This window comes from Alosa sapidissima, chromosome 6, assembly GCF_018492685.1.
Source record: "Alosa sapidissima isolate fAloSap1 chromosome 6, fAloSap1.pri, whole genome shotgun sequence".
NCBI lineage: Eukaryota > Metazoa > Chordata > Actinopteri > Clupeiformes > Clupeidae > Alosa > Alosa sapidissima.
The window spans coordinates 32,915,243-32,922,357 of NC_055962.1; the positions used below are offsets into that span (position 1 = coordinate 32,915,243).

Consider the following 7,115-nt stretch of genomic DNA (forward strand, 5'->3'; position numbering starts at 1 on the left):
ACAGTCAGTACACCATTGGACACCATAAGAGGTCTGCTTGATGTAGGCTAACTAAGCAGTTTGTATTGTTATGCTTAACATTCAAGAGGAAAAACTGATACAATGATGAAATGTTATAAAACTGATACAAAAATGTGAACAATGTTTCAGAGAAACGTGCAGGCTATTCTTGAAAACTTTGGCTATAGAGTTTAAATTATGTCTCTGCACATTCTTTGTTGTTCTGTTTTAATTTCACTTCCCTGGTATTTATAATGTAGCACCCTCAATTATCAAGAAGACCAATATCTGTCTTCCTCTGGCAATGAGCATTAATGTAGCCTATTCAGAGTAGGCTATAATCTGATAATACTGTTGTTTTTGTTGTTGCAAAATAAAAACGCTACATCCGCACGTTTCTCTCTCACTTTTTTCCGATGTGTGTGGAGCCGTGTGTGAACAGAGAGAGAGAGAGAGAGAGAGAGCGAGAGAGAGAGTAAGAAGTAGTAAGGCAGTGCGGTAGCGCGAGTGAGAGGACAACTCATTCCACCGCAGCTCGACTCCAAACGCAGACAGCGACTGTTGTTGGTGGACCATGGGGAAGCACAAACGTATTTCCCCGTCTCTCCGGAGCTTTCAGCGGTGACTGCGGTCAATTCACACCGAGGAGTTCACCAGCCTGAAGCTAGGGGATGAATTAGAAAAGAATAAATCTGCCCTTCCTACGGTTATTCGAAAGTGTTTTGTGTTAACTGGATGCTGATTGCCTGCGAACTGTGACTACTACCTGCGGAAATTCTGGTGAGTGAGTGCACAACGAGCAACGAGGGCTACCCCGGAGATAGTTTCTGTGATTGAAACAGAAAAGTGTGTTTTTGTTTCTGCTAAACTGGTGATACAAATCAATGGTATCCTGGCTGTCTGGAAGCACTTTCACCCAGGCATTCATGTGAAGGGGGAATAAGGCAAAGATGGAGTTAAATTTTTTTTAACAATATGGCCGCGCTTTTATGTCTCGTTTCCTCAAGTAAACGGATAAAGTACTCCGAGGCGATTTACGGTACGTTTAGAGGTACGTTAGAGGTTACATGCACTGTGTCCGGACACAAGCGTACAGTTAATGTGCCTTCTTTCTCCACGCCGGTGGAAGTTTTGTTTTTTTACCCGAAGCCTGCGTTTCTGAACGTCCTGTAGGCGACACAGGAGGCATACGAGCCTCATTCAGATCTATCCAACCACAATGTCCAGTCTCCGATTCGAGCGAAACAAACCAAAACAAATGGTGTGATGCATCTACGCATGTTCTGTGCCTATCTAAGAATAGCTTTTTACGTTAACAACCACAGGGAATAAATAGCTTTGTTTAAGGTTGAATCTGCGAGTCTGTAACTGAAAACATTTTCAATGAAGTGGGCGGTCAGCCACTGTCACTTATTGGAAAGGAAATGTAGGTTATGGCATATGTTGTTTCATCCAAATATGTTGCCATGCAAGTTTGGTTGCGTATCTCTGCAGGAATACGCTTTTGTCCATTTTTGTTGTTTTCTGATCATGACTTCTAATACTGTGAGGACCTTTTTAGGTTACTCTGATGCAAGTCAGCGTTATTGTCTTTGATTGATTGAGTCGAATTAGTGGAAAACGGCAATAGTCTGTCTTTTCCACGTCCGTGACAGAAGACCATATACTGAAATCTCCTTTTAGGTAGATGAACGACCTAAATATGGCAGCATTCTGGCCATCTCCACACGATAAAAAAAAAAAATCTACATAGTTGCATGACTAACCACACAGTAATGGAAGGATTTGTCAGATGTCTGCAACCTCTGCACAAACACTTAGTTAGATTAGGGTTGCATCAGGTAGATATCCAGTACAACAATAATCTATCTTTGCTCTCTCTGTTTGTGTGTGTGTAAGCTTGAAAAAACTGTAGGTCAGGATGTTCCACTTCAGCGTATCACACCTTACTAGGCCTTGCTCACTGCTTGACATTCCCTCTTGCTGTTCCAGTAAACCACTTCTGATAAGACAGATAGTGGGTGTGTGTGTGTGTGTGTGTGTGTGGTAAGAGCATGTGTAAGCACCAGTAGGGTTCTTTTGGTGAGGCATACAGAGAGAGGAGGCTGGATGTAGAGGAGAAGATAAGCTTTAGAGAACTTTAGGTGCTCTCGGCTCTGACTTGGAGAAGAGAAGCCTGATGGTTAACTTTAGTATAACTTTAGGTGCTCTCGGCTCTGTTTTGGAGAAGAGGAGAGAAGCCTGATGGTTAACTTTAGGTGCTCTCGGCTCTGTTTTGGAGAAGGGGTGAGAAGCCTGATGGTTATCTTTAGTATAACTTTAGGTGCTCTCGGCTCTGTTTTGGAGAAGAGGAGAGAAGCCTGATGGTTAACTTTAGTATAACTTTAGGTGCTCTCGGCTCTGTTTTGGAGAAGAGGAGAGAAGCCTGATGGTTAACTTTAGGTGCTCTCGGCTCTGTTTTGGAGGAGAGAAGGGAAGCCTGATGGTTAACTTTAGGTGCTCTCGGCTCTGTTTTGGAGGAGAGGAGAGAAGCCTGATGGTTAACTTTAGGTGCTCTCGGCTCTGTTTTGGAGGAGAGAAGGGAAGCCTGATGGTTAACTTTAGGTGCTCTCGGCTCTGTTTTGCTCTGCTCTTTTGGACTCTGCTCTAAGGACTTGTAGCTTTGATGTATGAGTGTGTGCTTGTCAGGGCAATGTCAGCTCCAGTCGTCACCATGGCAAAAATAGTTTTGGTGTGTGTGTGAGAGCGTGTGTGTGTGTGTGTGTGTGTGTGTGTGTGTGTGTGTGTGTGTGTGTGTGTGTGTGTGTGTGTGTGTGTGCGTGTGTGTGTGTGTGTGTGTGTGTGTGTGTGAGTGAGAGAGGGGAGCAAGAGAGAGTGAAAGAGGGTGTTTGCCTGTGTGTGAAAATGGGCCCCTAAGCATGTTGGCTTTTGTAGGGAAGTGCGTGAAGGCATTGTATGGGGCGACATGCAAAAAGCACATGATTGATAGGCATAAGCTTAGACACATACACACACACACACACACAAACACACACACACACACATTCTCTCTTTTTCTTGCTCTGTGCTCTGTCATTTAAGACCCATAAATGCTCTCTGGAATGTGTCCCCTTTCTAACAAAACACTCATGACACAACTGTGTCCCATGTTACACAGAAACACACACACAGAAACACACACACAGAAACACACACACACAGACACACACTCTTTCTCTATCCCTCCCTCCCTGTCTCTTTTTGCTTTCTAGTCTCTTACACAATCACAGAGATGCAGATTGGATCTCTCCCGCATGAACAAAAATGTGAACGTCAACTTACGCAAAGTCATTTACATGCACACATACACACACACACACACACACAGAGAGAGAGAGAGAGGGAAGCACATTATCAGTGGTGATCTGAGGGTGGATAAGCTCATCACAGGTGTCAGTTTAGATGATATGAGTGAAATGGAGAGAGAATTCATTTTAATCTATCTGGTGATTAAATCTATTGTGTGTGTGTGTGTGTGTGTGTGTGTGTGTGTGTGTTGAGGGATTGTGTGAATAGGTGTATCTATTTGTGACTTGACATGTGCTAGTATGTTCAAGAATGTGTGTGTGTGTGTGTGTGTGTGTGTGTGTGTGTGTGTGTGATGAGTGTGTGTGTGTGTGTGGGTGATGAGTGTGTGTGTGTGTGTGTGTGTGTGTGTGTGTGTGTGTGTGTACTTAAGTGTGTTTCCATTTAAGCCATGTTGTCACCAATCAGTCACTCAAGCCGCTGAGAGTGCAACAGGAGCTGACAGTCATGTCACACTGAGGGAGAGAAGGCATGAGCCAGAATACAATGACCTCTGACCTTTGACCTAAGGTCTCTGACCTGGGACTGAGGCACAGGCACACTGCTACTCCTCCAGCATTTTCAGCGCAAGAGATTAGATTAGATTAGATTAGATTAGATTAGATTAGATTAGATTAGATTAGATTAGATTAGATTAGATTAGATTCAACTTTATTGTCTCTTAGCAGAGTACAGGTACAGAGTAAATGGAATGCAGTGGAGAGACGTCGAGCCTCGCGTTGTGCACGCGCCGCCATCTTGGAGAGCATGGAGAGCATCAACAGGTCACACTTACCCTTCTCCGTTGCTCAGAGCTGGAGGGCTTCATGACTCCTTCTGGTGTGGATATTGCTCAGAGGATCTGTGAGTCTCGAGCCAGTCATAGTTCTTTCATGTTCATTTCTGCAGAATGATTCCATGCCCATTAAACATCCCATGGAATTTCCGTCAGCTTAATTCGTTTTTTTCCTTAAATGTTTGATGTGGAATAAAGCGTTTCTGTGAATAGTGCTATCTATGCTTTGCAGTTCCACTTCTAATTCTGGTTATCGCTCCTGTGGGGTTAAGAAGACAGAACTTACATTTTTGGTTGACCTATTCCTTTCAAGCGTTTGTCCTACTAATCCAATGTATACATCCAGCACGTCTATGGGTGACCCATTGACCGCAGGGGTCGTTTAGGCGATGACAGAAAAGGAACTTTCCCATCCCTCCCCAAGCATGTATCCAATCATGTGATTGGACTGCTCACGGCTAACAGCGTTGTTCCGCCTTACCGAGTCCTTGTGTTTGTAGAAACGGTCATGGACAAAATTACCATCATGGTTCACACAACCTGCTTGGCCAGGTGCGTCTGTAAATATTATGATGAAACTGAATGGTTGTGTCTGCTGTGTTTTTACTTCCATCATTGTCAGTGTGTAGGTTAAAAGGGTTTTGGGTGTGTAAAGGATTTAAATGGTATGAGGATAGAAACTCCTCCTCAGTCTGCCACGAAGGCGTCCACCTGACCGCAGTGGTCTGAACAGTCCATGTCATTGTGTGAAATGTCTTTTAAAATGTTTTGGGCCCTTATTCACACTCTTGTAGTGTAGATGTCCTGCAGGTCCACATAGCGGAACATGTTCAGCAGAACATGCCACTGTCTGGTCCACATAGCAGAACATGTTCAGCAGAACATACCACTGTCTGGTCCACATAGCAGAACATGTTCAGCAGAACATTCAGCAGAACATACCACTGTCTGGTCCACATAGCAGAACATTCAGCAGAACATGCCACTGTCTGGTCCACATAGCAGAACATTCAGCAGAACATGCCACTGTCTGGTCCACATAGCAGAACATTCAGCAGAACATAACACTGTCTGGTCCACATAGCAGAACATGTTCAGCAGAACATGCCACTGTCTGGTCCACATAGCAGAACATGTTCAGCAGAACATGCCACTGTCTGCAGGTCAGGATTGTGTGTCTGTGTGTGTGTGCGTATGTGGGTGTGTGTGCATGTGTGTGGGAACTCTGGCCCTGTTGTTAAGTCACTAAGTGTTGTATGGGAGAGTGGGCCTCTCCTGCTCAGACTCCCAGCTGATAACAAAGAAAGCCAGGTGATAACTTCAATCTTACAGACACCATAATAACACTAAAAAAGGAGGGGTATTTGTTCCAGGGAGTGTTGGGACACATTAAGAGCAGTCTTGCAGAAGTTCAAGATGTCAAGGAGGGTAGCTTACATGTTGAGAAACATTGTAGTCTTGCAGAAGTTCAGGATGTCGATAGGGTAGCTTACTGTACATGTTGAAAAACATTGTACTGTAGTCTTGCAGAAGTTCAGGATGTCAAGTAGGGTAGCTTACATGTTGAGAAACTTTGCATCCAAACCTTAATAGCAGGTTTAAGAACAATACTGGAGGTGTGTGGAACTGGAGGTGTGTGGAAGGTCTGTAGGTGTGCATGTGTGTGTGTGCATGTGTGGAAAGGCTGTAGGTGTGTGTATGTGTGTGTGTGTGTGCATGTGTAGGAGAGGCTGGAGGTGAGGGAGGGGCACAGCAACTGTAGATTGAACAGTAAACATGCAGTGATGCAGTTCAGTGCACAGGCCTTCTTTGGGGTCAAACACAATAATCATCAGTTATTCACTAATGATTAATATATAAACACGGATCTAACAGTTGGTCTGTTGGCAACATGAGTAATAAACCTCTGCAGTAAAATACAACCAATAGGAAAAGTTGCTATACATGTTCAGAGGAAGTATAAGTATATATACTCTTTTGATCCCTTGAGGGAAATTTGGTCAGCATTTATCCCAATCCGTGAATTAGTGAAACACACTCAGCACACAGTGAACACACAGTGAGGTGAAGCACACACTAACCCCGGCGTTCGGAGAGCAGTGAGGGGTTAGGTGCCTTGCTCAAGGGCACTTCAGCCGTGCCTACTGGTCGGGGTTCGAACCGGCAACCCTCCGGTTACAAGTCCGACGCGCTAACCAGTAGGCCATGGCTGCCCCAGGAGGACTTGTGTTAGGCTACATCTATGTCGGATACAAATGTATCCGACGCACTTTTGTTATGATTCGCCCTCCCTTCCACATTAGACCATCGGCTCAGTGTATCCGAAGTGGAGCAATTTGGATCTGCTGGAGACCCCGAACTCATTTTGCTCCGCAGCCGTATCGGATGAATGTGGACTGTGTGTCTGTAGTGTGTTGCGGAACCATCTGAAAACAGATGATGAGTTCAGGCAAGGCCAGGCCATCTAAGTTCATCTATCAGCTGATCTGCTCAGCAGGTTTGATACCAATCCTGTGTGGTTATCCCTTCCTATCAGTGTGGTCGGTGTGGTCAATTTGTCATACTTTTTTGAGTGTGTGTGTGTCCAGTCATCCCAAGTTCATCTTTTATTTGATCAGCTCTCTGCCTTTTAAATCCGTATTCATATTTCGTCCTGCCAGTGAGTGTGGTGTGAATGGATATTTCAATAATCATGCTTTTTCATGGCCTCCGCTGGATCTGTTTAGTTTGTCTTGTCTCCCAGCTTTGTCCATGTAATAATGTATTAATATTCAGCACCCAGCTCTGAAACCAAACTGCTGAGTCTGACGCTATTGGTTTCAGTCTGTCAGCAAATACTAATGTGTACACATATGTTTTTGAAAAGTGGTCTTAGATCACAGCACGACAACTGAACACAATTACATAGCTGAATATACCGGTAACACACTAGTTTGGCTTGGTCTGAATCTAGGCTCATTTTAAATGCATGCTAGAAATTATCCTAAAACAGAAC

General features: G+C 44.3%; 1 protein-coding gene across 7 annotated transcripts in view; it reads left to right on the forward strand.

The window, feature by feature from the left end:
* The first annotated feature begins 434 nt into the window (after nucleotides 1-434).
* The window catches only part of dtnba (dystrobrevin, beta a), a 46,351-nt gene continuing 39,670 nt past the window's right edge, over nucleotides 435-7,115 (forward strand). For 2 of the 7 annotated variants that reach the window (XM_042094735.1, XM_042094737.1), the window contains exon 1: nucleotides 444-780. The gene's annotated coding sequence lies outside the window, so the exon portion shown is untranslated. Of the gene's footprint in view, nucleotides 781-7,115 lie in introns of all 7 variants that reach the window. The other 5 variants (XM_042094743.1, XM_042094741.1, XM_042094742.1 and 2 more) reach the window with 5 other exon arrangements.